This window comes from Numida meleagris, chromosome 6 (assembly GCF_002078875.1).
Source record: "Numida meleagris isolate 19003 breed g44 Domestic line chromosome 6, NumMel1.0, whole genome shotgun sequence".
Lineage (NCBI taxonomy): Eukaryota > Metazoa > Chordata > Aves > Galliformes > Numididae > Numida > Numida meleagris.
This window is the reverse complement of record NC_034414.1, coordinates 35,634,067-35,652,029: the sequence shown is the minus strand read 5'-3', so window position 1 is coordinate 35,652,029 and position 17,963 is coordinate 35,634,067. Positions and strand designations below refer to the sequence as shown.

The 17,963-nt window shown below is 38.8% G+C and overlaps 1 protein-coding gene across 3 annotated transcripts in view; it reads right to left on the bottom strand.

Moving 5' to 3' along the window:
- ARHGAP5 (Rho GTPase activating protein 5) overlaps positions 1–499 on the bottom strand; it is a 49,543-nt gene extending 49,044 nt beyond the window's left edge. For 2 of the 3 annotated variants that reach the window (XM_021401842.1, XM_021401840.1), the window contains exon 1: positions 361–498. The gene's annotated coding sequence lies outside the window, so the exon portion shown is untranslated. Of the gene's footprint in view, positions 1–360 lie in introns of all 3 variants that reach the window. The other variant, XM_021401841.1, reaches the window with a different exon arrangement.

Here is a 17,963-nt window from a genome sequence, read left to right as displayed (position 1 = left end):
AAGGAAAGCAGAGGAGCAGGGGAGCTCCCCTTCCTGTCGCCCTCCCTCCCCGGAGAGCCGTGACCAGCTGGCAGCTCGCACGGCAGCCTCAGACCCTCCCATCGCTCGGGCCTTCATCACCTGCGTGGGACCAGGCTCCCCGCCTTCCCCGCCTCGCCTCCCCTCCCCGCCGCGGTGCCGAGGGGGCGCCCGGGGCCGGGGGCCGCCCGCCCTCTCCCCGCTCCGGCCCCAGCCTTCCGGGCCGGCTGCGGCCAGCAGCAACCGCACCGTTCACCCGGGCTGCGGCCGCCTCCCCGCCCCGTCCCGCCCGCCCCGCTGCGGGCCGCCGGAGCTCCCGGGGGAGCGGATTCCTGCCCTCACCTCGCGCCGCCGGGATCCTGCTCCTCCGCCGCGGTGGGAGCGGCTGCATTCCCGGGACGCTCTCTCCACGCCGGCGCCCCCGGCGGCTTCCCCTCCCCGCGAGGCTCTCTCCTCTTTCCGGCCCGCGGCTCTCGAGCGCTGCCGGCCGCCACAGTCCCGTCCCGCCTCTCCGCTCTCTCCTCAGCGCTCTCGGCTCAGTAATGGCGGCCGCCGAGCTTCCCCGGCTCTCGCTTGGCTGACGGAGTCTCTCTCTCCCCCTAACTTTACCTCAGCAGCTTCCCTCCCCTCCCCCCTCCCTCCCGCCCGCCGCCGCGGCTCAGCGCGCGCCCGCCAGGCCAGCTGCGCGTGCGCGGGGAAGCGCCTCTTCCTGCTGCCGCTGGATTCCCTGGGAAGCCTGGGAGAGCGCGCGCCGCCCGTCGGCTTCGCGAGCTCGCGCGCGTTCCCGCGCTCTGCCCCGCCTCCCTCTTCCCCCCTCCCCAGCCCGAGCGGGCGCGCGCGCCCGGAGTCTCGCTTGTGCCCCGGTGGCCGCATGGGTAGCGCGGGGAGGCGAGGGGTTGTGGGCCGCCGGTTCTAGTCCCGCCGTGGACGGCGATGCAGGCCGAGGCGCCGCGACGGTCACGTACGTGTGAGCAGCTTCGAAGTGTGTCCGTGTACGCTGCCTGAATGAGACGGGGCATGTTCCTAAACGCAGGAAGAAGGGGGAACGCCGGAGTTTAAAACTGCCTAAGAGGTGGAGGTCGGTCCCCTCCCACCCAACCACAGTGCTTGCTGTTGCCCCGCCGGGTGCTTGCTCACCCTCCCGTGTGTCCCAGGGTGCAGTCATACCTTCAAAGCTGCTTTCTACTCTGCAGGAGCATGTGGACCCTCACAAGGGTGCCCATGCTCCTCTCACTGCCAGCAGCTGGGGAAAGCCAGTCCCCAGAGAAAGGCAACTGCAGGCAGTTGGGGCTGATGTGCCGCAGGGCTGGAGCAGCCAGCATTGGGTCGCCACTTCTCTCCCATAGAACATGCCACTTCTGCCTTCTTTCTTTCAGCCTTAAAGGTCTGGAGACATGAGCAGGCTTTGTGGCCTGTAAGCTAGCATTCTTGTCTGTGAGGCAGATATCATCACAAATCCCATGCTCAGATTAAGCACCCAAACTTAGTGCGCATTTTTCACCGTTATCTCCACATACCACCACTCGCTGATGGCTGACTGACAGTCAAATTGCCCTCACGTGGTTCTCCCAGACAGTTTGTGAAACACTCAGAGGGTGGTGTAAAGTAGCCAAGGTGGGTGTTTGTGCCTCTGCTTCTGCCCTTTGTCTGCAGAGAGTGGTGGGTGAGGTATGGGACACAAGTTAAAAACTGGTAAGTGAGCGCTGATCTGTTTGAATCCAATGCGTGAGGCAGGGAATATCGATAGGCATCATTCATGTATGCATCATTTCTGCATATGCATGAGTGTGTATAAATGCATCATTGTCATGTATACATACAAAGGAACAAATTAACATTTTACTGGCACATTCAAAGTTTTGAACGCGTTCCCGTAATATTTAATAACAATATGATTTGTTCAGAGCTTTTATAATGCTGCATACACCCTTTACAGCTTTACATCTGAAAATTATGAAATTAAATGGACAGTTTAAAAATTCTGATATCTTCTTAAGACACATAGTCTGTAAACTTGAATTTTTGAGAAAATTCTAACTGGCAAAATCCTTCCATGTTAAAGTTGAGCAAACAGTCTTGTAGACCCTTACAGGAGAGTATTTCTAGAAAAACTCTTCTTACACAGATTGTCACAAGAGAAACTGAAAACTCTGTGATGCTGTAATCAGAATGGATAAAAAATAAAGTTTTTTGTAGTCATAACCTCGCTTTCTTTAAAAAAAAAAAAAAGGTAAGCCTAAAAACAGAAGCTAATTTGAATTTGAATTGCTTGATTTTGACAGTTCTTTGTTTTGTCTTGTTCAAAATACATTGTGTACATACAATCTGGGGTAGTAAATCTCCATTTAAAGCCTGATATTGCTAGTTGCATGTTTTTTTAAAAAATGGAGATTTTTTTAGCTCAATAAAATGTAAGTTTTAAGGAATGATACTATATTTATTACCTTAAACAGTTAATATTAATGAATTTTCTTAAGGTTTCATCATAGAAGACCTTTCATGTTGGAATTGATTCTATCACTTACCTCAAACCTGACGTGCCAACTAAAGTGTGTTTAAAACAAAAAACTCAGGCAAAGTGAACAGGCTTACATAGGTATTTATGTAAAATAAAAAAAAAAGTTTAGTGAAGTGGGACATGAGCTTGGGAACAGCAGAAAGCCTTTTCCAGCAAGCTCAAACCTGAAATAGAAAAGGATGATGCAGAATGCTTCAGTTAGAAGCAGATGGAAATACCCTTTGTTACAAGGAGGGTGGAGGTACTCTTCGCAAGAATGCACAGTCACAGGGTGGAAGACAGCAGGCGCAAGCTGCATCTTACTGTGCTACTCCCTAGCAGAGACAGCATCGGCTCCAAAAGCAGTCTTTGGTGAAAGAAAGGAACAGTTTTTCAGAATTAGATTGGTCAATTCTTCTTCCCCTAAATATTGCCATAAAAGTTAATATAGTAGAGGAAAACTGTAAAGACAGAAAGGGATTTTCATATAGATTTCCTCACTTCAGATTGCTGCAGTAAGAGGAAACTGATGTGCAAAAAATCCATTTGCTAGTTGCCTTCCAGGAACCATGCAAGGTTCTGGCAGGCTACAGCAGGTAGCTTGCTATTATTTTGCAGAGCTTATTAAAACCTTTGATTTTGGATAAAGCTGCCAATAGCCAAGAATTATGACCAGTGAACCAGCAAGCAGTGTTATAAGCATATTTATGACAGTATTTTTCTTAGATTCTATCAAATTTATAAGTTTAATGTTAACTACTGGATGGAAATATAGCCCATTTCAGGACCATATTAAGAAGACATGCGAGGTTTATAAAATTTCACAGGAAAACTAGTGAGAAAATTGAAAATGAATAAAAAAAGAGTTGACATACAGGTAGTGTCGTACCCTTACAGGAGTGTAATAATCAGAGCTACAGAGCTGCTTAAAGTTTCATATCACTAATGAAGCAGTAAGCTATGTGAAAACAACTTGATCAAAGTATTTTCAAATATGGAATTCTATAAAAAATAGATCAGAAATATTTGTGAATATTTGTCAGAAAAAATATTTCCAAAAATATTTTCTATGACAGACAATAATACAGGGAACATTACAACTTAGAGAAGGAGTAAAAAAAAAAAAAAGTATAATAATGAAATCTGATTAATAATGAAATACTTTAGTTTTTTGTTAGTTATACAGAAAGACATTTTGGATAAATGTTTTAGTAAAGCTTGAGAAACTCAGAAGAAAGTCATTAACAATATACACCATTTGTTATTTACAACTATTGTTATTTGAGCCTTTTACTGTAATGGACTTGCCCTTGGAAACCCTAATGTTTCCAGGACCGATTATGAACGCAAATATAGTAAACATCTAGAAGCCTGTGCAAGGTGAGCAAACAATGTATCATTTGCTTCTGTCTTTCCTTTAGGGCATCAAGACCTTAGGAATGAAAGAGCAACAGTAGCAGCAATAATCTATTTCCCAGACTGCTTCTGTCTCTTTCATTAGGCAGGGCCAAACAAGAAATGAGTTCGTATCTGTTTCCCCGTGCTTCTAGAATTTGGGGATTTCAAACCACAGATCAGGTCAGCAGTGCTCACACTTCACGGGGGTATGACATTTCCTTAATTGCCTTTGCTCTCCCATCCTCTCTTTGTTTACTTTGCACACCCAAGTTGTATAATCTCACTGGTGTACAGAACAAAAAATCAATGTGCCACTGTTGGTTGTGGAAAATGAAATCTGCACAAAATATTTTACCACATGCTGCTTTTGAGCTCTCTTCCCCAATATCTTTCATTAAACAGAAGAACTGCCAGGTCTTTCTTACGTCAAGGAAAAGCCACTGTTTCATCTAAAGAATCTTTGTCACAGTACCTTCTCTGTGAGAAAATCTTCACACGCTTTTGAATTGTTCTACTTACACTCATGTCAGTTCATTTCATTGCAAGTAAATGCATTTGTAGCCGAGAAGAGAGGGCAAAATGGAAGTGTAAATACCCTTTCATCTCAATTATTAAGGAAAAAATGTTTAGTTTCAGATAGGGGTCATTTAGATACTACATTCACTTACTAGGAGACTCACATCACTGCATAATTCCAGAATATTAAGGGGAGATATTGTCACCAACATTACTGATTTCCTGATCATCAGTGCACCTGCCAAAAAAAGAGCAGGTAGAACTTTCTGTACTTTTCTCCTCATATCTGTTCTTGATTTTATTTAGTTTTTGGGTGTGTTTATTGTTGTTTTAAACAAAACTTTTATTCATTTTTAAAATTAATACTTTTGGTTTTTGGACACTCTCTCTCTCTTATTTTAGTTGATTTATTAGCTTCAATTCCAATTATATTGTATTATATTGTGTTATCTTGCATTCCGATATTTTATTTAGTAAATTAGTTTGTTTGTCCTCAGATTGTTGCCGCTGTTCTGTTTTTAGGCCCATCTCCCTACCCTTTCCCTTTTCCTGGGGCGTGGGTCTGTGGGTTCCCCCGCCCCATTAGTCATGGAACCGGGCCAAACCTGCCCATAAACCATTGACAATACTACACTGATCACCACTTTTGATTCATTTTGATGACCTGCAAGTTCAAAAGGAATGTCAGGAGCATGATCAGTCATCGTACCAAACCCAGCCATTTTTTCCTGAAGTACCCTCCCTCTAAAGGATCCTTCACATAAATACAACAAAGCTATTAATAAACAATCAGTTCACCATCGACCACTCTTTGGCTTTCTACAACTCAATTATTTTGGAAAGAAATTGTGGAAGAAGCTCTTCCCTTCTTATTGGCTTTATCTGCAGCAGAACGCTATTTATCCACTGAAAATTTAACTGTAAATAAATGTTTGAATATGGCAATGCACTGATTTATACAAATTAGCTATATGCAACAGTGTTTACTAAAAACATCATTTAATTTAATGATTTCTGTGTCAAGATTATTATATATACAGTCACAAAATGATAAACTTTTTTCTCACTGCGTGACTGTACTATAGTTTGAGTAAGTGTGAGTGACAGGACCATAATTCTTTCCACATCTTTGAGAAAATCATGTAGTATCCAATTTTTTTTTCCCCACCAAATCCGTAATTTTATTTTACATTGCCTAAGAATGGTCAATGTGTAGACAAACCATAGGAAATGGCACTGATTGTAGTCAGAACCTCTGCAACTACTTAACAGGGTTTTTTGTTTTCATCTTATAAATGCCCACAGATCAAACATTCTTGCCATCCTCTTCACTCCTGTGGACCAACATAGTGTTATATAATCATATTTGTATGTTCTGCTGGGAAAATACTCACTTTGTAGAGGTAAAAAAGTACTTCACAGGGACTCCAAGTAGAGCATACTAGACAAGAAATCTCTTTCTGTCCACCTCTGCTTCTAAGAAAGGCACAAAAAACCATTCTTGTGAAAGAATAAACTGGAACTTCCCATACAAAAAAAAAGTTGTCCCAAGATTTAAGTTGGACCGGGGATCAAAACATTTCTATCACACCCCAGTCCTGGAATGACAGCTACCAGATTCACATAATCTGCTCTTTGTGCCATGACCCCTTGCCTTTCTCTAAACCAGACTACCTTCCACACTGCCAATATGGAGCCCACAGCTCCAAAGAACTGGGAATTCCCAGGAGAATGCAGAAAGATGCAACAGAACATGGGAAAGAGGGAGCATGCAAAGATATTGTATTCAGTTCTAAACATTAACTGAAAAAAAATTTAGCCAGACTTCATATGTTTTAGCTTAGGGGGAAAAAAATCACCTTTCAGATATGTTTAGCTCTTTGGTATTTGCAAATGAAACCTAAACACTCAGGAGAGAACTCAACATTGGGAAGGAAATAGCCAATTACTTCTATTTGGTATTTTACTTAAAAGAAGGCAATTTTAATTCCAAACTGCAGGCTCTTCTTGCCTGACCTCAGGGAAATGTTGGCACCAGCAGGGGATAGCACCACTGCAGCAACCCACAGACTATGCCCAAGGCTTGTGCAGGCCTGCCTGTGGCATCTGCACTGCCCAACAGCGGCTACTGCTGTCATGCCGCATTGGACACCAGTTCCTATGGACTTGCCAGATGATAACTCATTTCAGTACAGACATCAGCCTGATGCAGGGAAAAGGAGATAGCGCTCTGTGAACAACACCTCTTCTGTTGCTTGCTTGTTGAAGAAATCAGTGAGGGAAGCGTTGGGAGCTGCTGAGAAGAGATTACGCTTATCGCAGGTGAACAAGAAGAGGGCTGTGAGGAGAAGATACTAGAAAAGACTCCTGGGGACAAGGGCATAAAGGAGGCTTGCTTGTGCTATCATCATGTCTCCCTGCATGCTTTCTGACAACTTGGGCTTTTCTGTTTAGAGGCACACTGGTTGTAGGAGTAAGGGAAGAGGAGAGAGTTGGGAATAAGACGATTTTCTTGGTTGCTTTCTGCTGGATAATTAGACTGAGTATGTTTTTGTTTCAGGTGCCTCAGGGATAATGGAGCTTTAGGAAAAGGGTGGATTTCAATTGCTTGTTTGCTTAAAGCTGTGATTGAGAATTTCTTTTTGTAACAGGAGAAAAAAAAAGGTGCTAAATATGCCTTGGGAGAGGTGATGGAAAATATTATGACACTAGTCAAGATGATTGCAAACACAGCAAGGCTGAAATGTGTTCAGCTGACCTAACTAAGCATGAATAATATATCTCCTCATTTGACTACAGTATTACTGGTCAAATTCCAAACATATCAAGGTGGTATCAGTAACCAAGTTGCTGTTCTATCAGATATTAACAGTTTAGATGTTACAAGAAAAATATGCTAAAATATTAAGTTTCTAAAGAAACAGTACCTAACGTGTTTCAAAGCAGCCTTCTTTATAGGGCAAGCACCTTCTCTAATAAAAAGTTTTCAGACTGCAATTTTTTAGTATCACAAGAAGAGCTGTTTCCTCCAAATTACAAACATCTGATGAAATTTAAAGGCAATATATACTGTAAAGAAGAGGAGGGAGGTTCATTTTGCTAACAGCAGTTTTGGTTAGGAATTGATCGCACCAGTGATTATATTGACACCTACTATTGAGATTATCCATATAAAGGTATTTTACTTACCTTTACTTTTATTTAGAAATTGTCTCGAGCAGCAAATCTAGTAGAAATAAAGAATGCCCACCAATTGCCAAGAAGCTGATTGTAGGCTGCAATACTTTCAAGACAGAATACAATTACAGGGCTACATCTCCTTTTTTCTACCTCTTGAAGAAAGAAATACACAGTAAAGGATTGCCAGATCTTGTGTTAAAGATTAGAGAGTCTGAGCAGCCTGTTGCTTTGTATACACATCAGAATCCTGGGCAAAGGCAAACAAATACTGCTATGAAATACATTGTCTGGAAATCTATTATTTGTTCTTTTGTTATGTATTAAATGTATGTGACTCTTTTTTCTGTATGAACAACACGAAACAGCTATCGATTAGGAAACTAGTAGATGCTAATTGCCCTCAGTATATACGCATTTCTCTCCTTTTGTCCAGTAGCATGGATTCAGTACATAGATTAGACTACACTAAGAGAATTCAGGTCATTTGAGCTCATAGTAATTTAGCAAACACTAAGAACACGTGTTCCTAAAATGTGAGCTGTGACTCTGAAATGAGTTCTGTATTTCTAGTCAAATCATTTATAACCAAGTCACACCTTAAAACACATATGCATGAAAACAATCAGTTGAGCAAACATGTCCTAAAAGGTGTTGCCAAATAAAACTCCAAGTTATTATACATTTGCAAAAAACAGAAAAAATATCTTTTGTTGTTATTGTAAAGTGATTTACTGGGTTTTGTCTGAGCACATTTAACTGCAAAACTAAATTTATTAATGTAATTAAGTATTTTATGTTTTGCTTTTTGTTAAGAAAAAGATTATTTCTGCCATGAAACATATTTTTTTTTCTTTTTTGGGATGGGGAGGGGAAGGCAGTAAGACAGCAAAACAGCAGCAGCAACAAAAAAAAACTTGGAATCTTTAAATTGTTAGTGTGAAGATTGTGTTTTGGAGTCCTGGACAACTGCAAACAAATACAACTATGGAATATGTACTCTTTAAACTTAGTGTTCCTGCACATGTTTCATTTTTTACACCAAACGTGTATGTGGCTCCTTAGCCTGTGTGAAGAATGCAGAACAGACGTGTTTTCATAATAGATGCTAACTGTCTTGAATAGATAGACAGTTCTCTTCTTTTACTCACTGGTATGAATTCGGGATAACAGCCCTTTTCTTCCCATTCTCTATATATAGATTTTACAGACTGCAGTCGAGAGAAATACTCTGCTGAGTAGGAACAACTTACATGCATATACTTTTATGGAAACCATTCCATTAAGCAACAGCACAGACATTTTTCTCATTTGGTTTCTGAAAGTTACTCTTTGCCATTTTTATTAGGTGCATATATTTTTTGGTGATTTTTGTAGTTCCCATTCTTTCTTCCTTGGTAATTTTTACACTGTCATTTCCAATTACATAGGATAAAATTTTTATCCAGTTGGTATGATTGGCAAAATTCCCATTGACTGTCCCAAAGCCACGATTTACCTGAGGGGTGTTCCAGAAGCAGCAGTAGTGGCACAATACCTTAGGCAGTTACTTTGTGCTGACAAAAAGAAGTTTAAAAAGAACAATGGGAGAGGTTCCTTTCAGGTGGTTCTCTCCTTTCATAATTAAAACCTTAAATTACTTTCCTCTTACAAAAAAAATTGCACATTTACTTAGTTAATATGATAATCAGTGCTTCCACTCTGATTTTTTTTCTACATTCTTGTCTTTCCAGTTAGAAGCACACACGCATGTATATGCTCAGCGAGTACCACCTCAAATGGTACAGCAAGTGGCTGAAAGGCGCTACTGAGGCTGTTTTGTTACCAAACAGCTGCTCTCCTCCTTTAGCATTATTCATGAATCTGCCAACTTCTTCCTTTCTGACAGTGAATCTGTTGTGCACATGAAAGAGGTGTGGCACTCCTCTCTATCTTTGAGCACATGAATAAGAGAAAATCTGGTGTTTAATAAACAGTAGCTATCATTATTACCATTTTGTTATCTTATAATCTAGTCCTTCTTCATGAAGTTTCATTTGCAATAAGACTGAAAGCAAAACAGAAAATAATCTTGTTAAGTAATAGAAGTATTTATGGACTATTACATCTAGCAACTAATATGGCACCAAATTAGTTTTGCAATTAGGGGAATTTTGCATTTTAGTAAAACAGAAAATAAAATGCATTCTGGGTATTTTGAGATAAGTCAGGCATTTGAGCTGCATTACTTCATAACTTTCATATAGATTTGCCTATATAAACCATTTAAATTAGAGAAGCTACAGTGATGCTATCTGGCTGTTAGAAAAGCAAAAATTGAAACAAAAATGCTAAATCATCAACACTCACATATGTGAAATTTTGGACATAACAACTGTAAGCAAAAATAAGCACATTCCACAGATTCCTGCTCACAGAAGTCATCTCTGCTCCTAGGAGGCTCTTAGGTTTTCTATTGTGCCTAGCGTACAAGTCAGTTTTTTAGCAAAAAGAGTATAATTACACAGGAAGTGGTTTCCATGATCAAAAAATTAAAGAAATATTATTCACTCATAGAAAGATAGAAGGAATTTCAACATTGGTGAGTGTAATTTAATACAGTCCAGAAGTGATTAATATTTTATAGAAATGTCTTTTGTCTTTTGAGACATATTAATCACGTGGATCGCATTCAGAAAGCTGACCAACTTTTTGCTTTAAAAAAAGAGTGTTTATTTTCACTTTTTTAGTCATTTTAGCTTCATCTGAAAAATAAAAGTAACTTCATTTCTATTTCCAGTTAAATGCATTACCTGGAGTGCTTAAAGAATCAATGAGGTAGCTAATGGCTGTCTTGTTTCAGAGGCCTGTCAGCTTCAGGGCAGTTCATTTTTGCTGAGAAACACCCCACAAGAATCCATCCATATTCTTACTCTGCACTGGGTTCAACTACGTCTCCTGTTTAGTCAGTGGGATGTTTGCCAATAGCTCCAATGGGATCCAAATTTCTCTCGTCATGTATGTATATGATACATTAATCACAGAATCACAGAGTTGTAGGGGTTGGAAGGGACCTCTAGAGATCATTAAGTTCAATCTCCCCGCTAAAGCAGGATCCCTACAGTAGGTCTCACAGGTATGCATCCAGGTGGGTCTTGAATATCTGCAGAGAAGGAGATTCCACCACCTCTCTGGGCAGCCTGTTCCAGTGCTCTGTCACTCTAACAAGCAGTGCGTGGCAAATAATTCCCAGCAGAGCTGAGCCAGACCTATGTCAGGAATACAGATACAGAAGGAACTCTTGCCCATATGCTTACATGATTACCCCACCTTAGATTGGGATATGCAACCCATTAGGGGCAAACAATTAACAAAATCAAATCTTTTGTTGGCTGTCAAAGAAATCCATTTTTCCCTCAGGAGAAGTAACCAGATTCTCAGCCATTTGCCAAACCTTTGTAAATCACGTGAGTTGCTGAAATCTGCCTCGGGCTTTCAAAATGTTCTCAGGAGTGCTCTACAAGAGTTGTATTTGCTGGTCATGATACAGAAACCTGTATTTGTTCCACTATTAAATTGCTATGTGGAATCAACAAATTGCTTAGGGCTAAATTTACAAAATAATGATACATATATCCAAAACAGGACACAAACATATCTGGAAGATCACTGTCAACCTACTGTTAGATCACTCTGTGTCATATTGCCCAGCGCAACCCTTTAGGAGTAAGGAATCTTGGAATGCAGTTCCCGCTCTACAGATACATGATTTTGGTTATTTTTGTTTTATCTAATGACTACCTAATGTAGGATGGTTAGGAAGACCAGAATGTCAGCATCCTTCCTTGCAGCTAGTTGCTTAACTGCTGGATATGGTGCGTCTCTTCTTTTCTCTCCTAGAAGCCATATGAGCCTTTCCTTCCTTTATGCCCAGTGACACGGCTGCAGTGGAAAGCTCCAGTTCAAACACTTCAGTCTTGCATCTTCCCTTGTGGTTTGGATCTTTACTTAGAAATAAAATATGCAAGTCTGAGTACTCTCCATTTGAAAGAAGAGCTGAAGATAACGCTGAAAATATACATTTTTTTTTCTGTGATCCTAGATGACTTTCCACTATACTTTGGAAGATCTTTGACCTAAGAGGTAGAGTCACCTGTCTGTCTTCTAAAGTGTCTTCTCTGAGTTCTTTGGCCATCTTTACATCACTCTCCATTCACCAGATGGTTTTATGAATAGCAACTCTGCCTGTATTACTAGGGGGACACTGAGCATCTAATCTGTTTTTGAATCCCATTCTTATCACTACGTGCCTTAAAGTTACATGTTGTGGCACCAAATTTATAGGTGCTTCTGCCTTTACTGTAATTAACTCTTCATATTTATAGTTCAGATTTATAACTCAGATCCACAAACAAATTACGATATCATCTCTCTTAGGTTAATAAGTTTCATGTATTTCAAATCTGTAAAATGTATGGAAACCATATGAAGTATGCAAAGTAATACTCTTGCTATCATTACTTCCCTTTAAGATGATAGTCTGAACATCTTGGTATGTGTTAACTTATATCAGTAGTTCTCTTGAGCCAAGTTCAGTGTGAAGTTTGTAAAGTTAAGATATACTTCATTGGTGGTAGGGTCGCAGCTTCTCACAGTATAATACAAAAGAGGATATGACATTAAAAGAAATAATGCCCATCATTATGTTTCTATGCTTTTATTTTCTGGCAGGCACTTAAAATCCAGGTAGACACTTGCTGACTACATAGGTAGATAATAATATATATTGGCTTACAGCAGAATGATTTTAGTTTCCATTTGGATATTAAGTCTACAGTAAAAGTTCAGGTAGGCTCATAAACTCCCTGAAGTTGTATTTTCTAGTTAAGGAAGGTGCCTACTGAATCTGGCTTAATTTCAGTTTGGTAGCTGTAGACTATAGGCTGTGTTGTTAATTTCTTTAACAATCCTGACTAAACAGTCTGAATGAAGAAACGCTAGTAATGATCTCCCTTTAAAATAATTTGCAGTAATTGATAAGTGCATGTATCTCATTATCTGTGAGATTATTGTATATTGATTCCTTTGCATATAGGTTTACTCTATTATAGTGTTCTTATTGTGTGTGAGAGGTTTGGATTTCTTTTTTGTTTGCTTGTTTGTTTGTTGCTTTTTTCACCATATGGTTGTTACATTCCCTTTCATTTGCTCTTAATAGCTGAAGTAGGATTATTCTGAAAACAAGGTGCTCTATTTCAGTTTTTGTAAATCCTAGAAAAAAATGTGTGCTTAATGTAATATTCTTCTACGTAAGTGAGCAAGAAAATCAGTATCAATTGTTTTTATTTCCAAAATTACCATATTCAGCTGTAACTAGAGAAGTTAAATCGGTAACATTCTAGTTTATTATCTTATTTAAATATAATCTGTCAAATGATTGCTACATGTTGTCCTGTGCCAGGTAAGTTTTCTCCTTACTTCTTGATAATTTAAAAAATGCAGTCATATTATTTTTTCTCATAAAAGTAGATTTTCACTAAATCTCCCAGAGGGATATTCTTTTTTTTTTTTTTTCAGTATGATGATATTAGCGCATTTCAGCAGGATATATACTGTTCTTATGGCCTTTTACATTTTAACATAAATGTCAGTGGTTTAATTCAGTTCAGACTATGTGTTTATTTTAATACTGTAATCTAATTGAGCATTTTCACTCAATTTTCTCTCATTCAGACTTCTTGACTGTTCAAACCATGAATAAAGTGCTACCTTCATATGGATATTCAATTTTGAAACATGAATTGTGTAACTTGCTTCCCTGTTTTCTAATTAAAGTCCTCCAATGCCTTCTTCCTAAGGCTGAAGAATTAGATCTAGGCCTAGCATCAGAAGAGATAAATCCACATCAGTGTGCAGCCTGCCTGGGAAGGAAGTGCTGCAAGAACTAGCTAGGGCTTCCCCAGCACCCAAACAGATAAATAATTCTGATACATGGCATGTAATATTGAAAATTGCCCAAAGATAGAGCAAAGTGTTCATTTATAGGAATATTTCCTATAGCTAAATTTGTAAGTATAGAGGTTTTAAAGTCAGGGTAGGGTGGTTCCACTGTTCAAGATGTTTTATCCCCAGAATTAAGGTTTTTAAGTGAGTTGGTGTCACTGTCAATAAACTTTGAAAACAGTACTTTTTTTTTTTTTATACGGTACATTTTGAAAATAAATTGATGGACCAGATAGCAAAAATACAATCCCAAAGAGCTACTCAGCCCTAAACATTTCCTCAATCCGTCCACATACAGGAAAGGTATGGTGACTGTCAACAGTTTATGGGCTGGTTTCGCCCCAGTTCCGGGGGGGACCTACGGACCCACGCCTCAGGTAAGGGGAAAAGGGAAAAAGGGGAAAGGTTGGGGAGATGGGCCTAAAAACAGAACAGCAGCAACGATCTGCGGAGGAAAGCTAATTTACTAAAAAAGATATCAGAATGCAAGATAACATAATATAATACAATATAATTGGAATTGAAGCTAATAAATCAACTAAAATGAGAGAGAGAGTGTGTCCAAAAAACCGAAGGCCTTACTCTAATGCTGAGGGCAAGATGCCTAGGGAGCACACACACTGCCAAGATGAGCAGAAACGAAAAAAGAGAACATCTCGTGATCTGTGAACAGTTCTATCTTTCCCTCTGAATGGAAAATGGAAACAGAATAATGCAAAGTCCTCTGGGGTATGTAGTTCTTCTTCTCTTCTGAGAACCAGGTACCCGGAACTGTCCACGATCCATGGAACTGGAGCATTAGCTTTTTAACTCCCAGTGTACTGTAACATGATGTTATGATGTGGAATACCAATAACAAAAATCATAAAACCATGACAGGTGACTGTTTACTTCTCTTCTGTGCTCTTTTCCCTTGATTATGTTGGCAGAGTCAGCAGGACATACAGAAGTGATACTAAGGAAAGTTATTTTCCTTAGTGTCCATTTTATAGATTAAAAGCCTCTGTTAGTCAATCCAGAGTTTAGGACCAGGACTCTTAACAAGTTCCTAAACCGATCCATATATTACAGAGAAATAATGACTTAATGTTCCACTTTTAATTTTTTAAGGGTATCATCAGCAATCAGCTGGCATGTGACTATTGCTATCACAACATTTAGTCAATTTCAGTAAAATTCTCTTCTTATTTTAAATGGTCAACTAATACTATGGATGAGTAGAATAAAGCTATGTCCCAAAATTATCCAAACAACTTTTCAAGTGATTTTTTTCCATAAGTGTTTCTTTTAAAATGCTAATGAAATTAGGTTTGTATCAGGATTGTTTAAGGCCTTCAAGGATCTGTGCAGAACAAAGAAAACCTATTTTTTTTTTAAGAATTAATATATCAGGAAAAGAATTTCTATTCTTGCTTTTAATCACTTTCAGAAACTATACAAGCCTGTAAAAGCACATTCCAAAACCATCACCCCTGTCAGTTTTTACCCAGTATTTGACATTGACACAGTTTTCACTACTTTATTTTCAAAAATAGAAATACTGAATGTCTGAAAAAGAAAAAAAAAACTGGCTCAAGTAGAACGTGCTGAAGATGGAAGCACAGAAGTATGCTAACAAAAAAGAACAAAACACTTTACTAAAACCTTATTTGAACTCTTAAGTAGGACAATATCCTTTTAACTGTCAAAAAAAGTTGTTAGCTGAGGAACTTAACATCCCCTTCTAATAATCAGTGAGATATATGGTAAGAAACATTTTTTACTGTCTCCAGATTCCTAGAAATATGTGCATATGAAGACTTTTAAGCCATGACGTAGAAATTTGTGATTCTTTTTGATCCTACTTTTAGCTAAGAACTCTTAAAACCTTCAGGCAGTATAAAATGCTTAGTGGGTGCTTTTGAAAGTATTTTTCATGAGATGTAAGCAACTTACACTAATTCCCTTTGTTTTTTTTCTATCCAGTCAATTTTTCCTGAAGCTCCTGTGGCCTGATAGTAGGGCTCCATCCCTGAAGTAACATCTCAGCAGTATTTCTCAGGTTGGATGCTGCAGCTTACTAAGCCTGTACTAACACAAAGTTTTTCAAGGAGACTCCCTGGCCTCATTCTGGGCACTCCTGGATGGCAGCAACCACTGGCCTCCTCTTCTTCCAGAAGCTACCGGAGGTCACAGCAAGCCCCAACACAGCCTAGAATTCTTCCATAAAAGTGGAAAAACTACCTATCTCCCAGCCAGTCACCAATGATGGAATGAATGACACTCCTGGTTTAGACTCCTGTTCCCTAACTAATCTTGACACATCCGTGTGGCAGGAAAAGCAAGAAGAGACACAAAGCTGCCTTTGAGGCATTTCAGGATTTCTTCATGCCTAAAAAACATTCAAGAACACATTTAGAAATGCACTCAAGTTACTTCACACCATTTTAACATGAAGTGGGGATCTGCCAGGAACATGCAGAGATCACATCTGAAAGATCAACAGCCCTATACTTTTTTTTTTCAGTTATCACTTACTTACCTGGCAAGAGGTGACTCAGAAAAAGTCTTGAAGTTCATGGCAGATAGCATATGAATCTGCAGTGGTTTAAGATAATCTGCCCTCAATTATCTGTTGTTCCAGACAAGGTCTGGAGATCACTTCCATGCTACATGATTCTCCAATTTTATGAATATCAGTCAGTATAATATTGCTCCTACTCCTGAACTCATATTTTGTAATTAAAGTACTGGAAAATGTATTCCTTCTCAGAATTTGCATTTTAAATCTGAACAACTTTGGAAAAGACTTGCACGCTTGTGCAAAAGTTTGGAAAGCCTGTCTCTAGTGTACTTCTCTAGTGTACTTCAGAAACATAGATAAGAACTGACTTTTTTATGCTCTCTGTACTGGCAGTGGAGAAGGTTTGGGTAATAAAGGATTCAGTTTAGTAGTCAAGAGAATAATGATTATCAGTTGCTGATTTTTTATTTCAGTAATCAATTCATTTGATGTCAAATAGTATCTCAGAAGAACCAAGAAAATTGCAAATTTCAGTACTAGGTGTCAGATATATGTCTGAAAAGAAAGAATATCAATAGGAATGTGGAGATTTTTAAGAATAAGAATATTTAATTAAAGCATTTGCTAATTGCCTTTCAGAATTGCTTTAATGTTCTCATTAAGGCATTTTTTAATTGAAGGTTTTAACATTTTATTTTCAGGTAGTACTTTCAATTAGAAATTGAAAACTGTTTTAAAAGAAAAAAGCCTAAAAGTTTATATAATCAGTTGAAGATTTGTTTTTAAAGAAATGACATTATGAATTAATTCAAAATATCCTTACTTTTTCGAATGTTTTTGTAAATAAAAATATATTAAATTAGCATCTACTTCCCTTCCAATTTCATGAGGACTTACTGACACGTTGATGGGGTTTGGGATGGTTTATCCTGTATCTATTGAAACAAACTCAACCACTTGCCCAGCTTAAGTGTGCTGAAAATGATCAAAATGGGTAAGTGGGAAGAAAAAAAAGGTGCAGATGTTTAAATACAACAGTATTTAATCTTCAAAGTATTTTACCAAAGCATGTGGAGTTTTCTATGCAATCAAGATTTTATCATTCTTGAAAGAATACATTTTAATTCAGTTGAGGTTATGTGTACTATGAAGGGCCCAGGGCCAAATGATACTGTTCTTCCCGGGCCTTAAAAATCAATGAATCCAAGCAATAAAATTCAGCATCAAAGGTTCTCAACACTAGACCACAAGTGCTGAATCACTTGTTGTGAGAGACTGGAGCACTTATGGATCATAAGTGCTTCTCTGTTGATTTTTAGATCCAAAATTGATTCTTTCAGAATTAAATCTCAATCTTTCATTTCCATAGAAGAATGAAAATTGAAGAGAGTGGAGATAAGAATCACCTAGAAGTATAAAAGGGTTTATTCTGTGACTTAGTGTTAAATTAGTAGCAATAAATATTATTTAGTACAGACTAGTCCTGCAAAGTCTAGACACTCCATTCAATTCATAGCAGAGTTATTAATTTCACACTGTACCCTCATTTATTCATACAAAAATGACTAACATTACCACTGCACTGCAGGACTTCAGTTCTTTTACTGCAGATATTTATATTCATTTAGCTCTGTTCATTATTGTGGCACCATAATGTATACTTTTGAATATATTAATTATGCACCTATAATGGGACGTAAAGAAAACAGAATATGCTCCTGCAATAATATATTAGAAGTTTAATTTCAGTTTAATATGCTCTAAAATTAGACAAATTATAGATACAGAGTATTTAATTAAACTGACTGTTCTGGCTGTGCCCATTCTGTCTCTGTTAACTGCTTCCAGGTGTGTATATTATGTCCAGCTGCA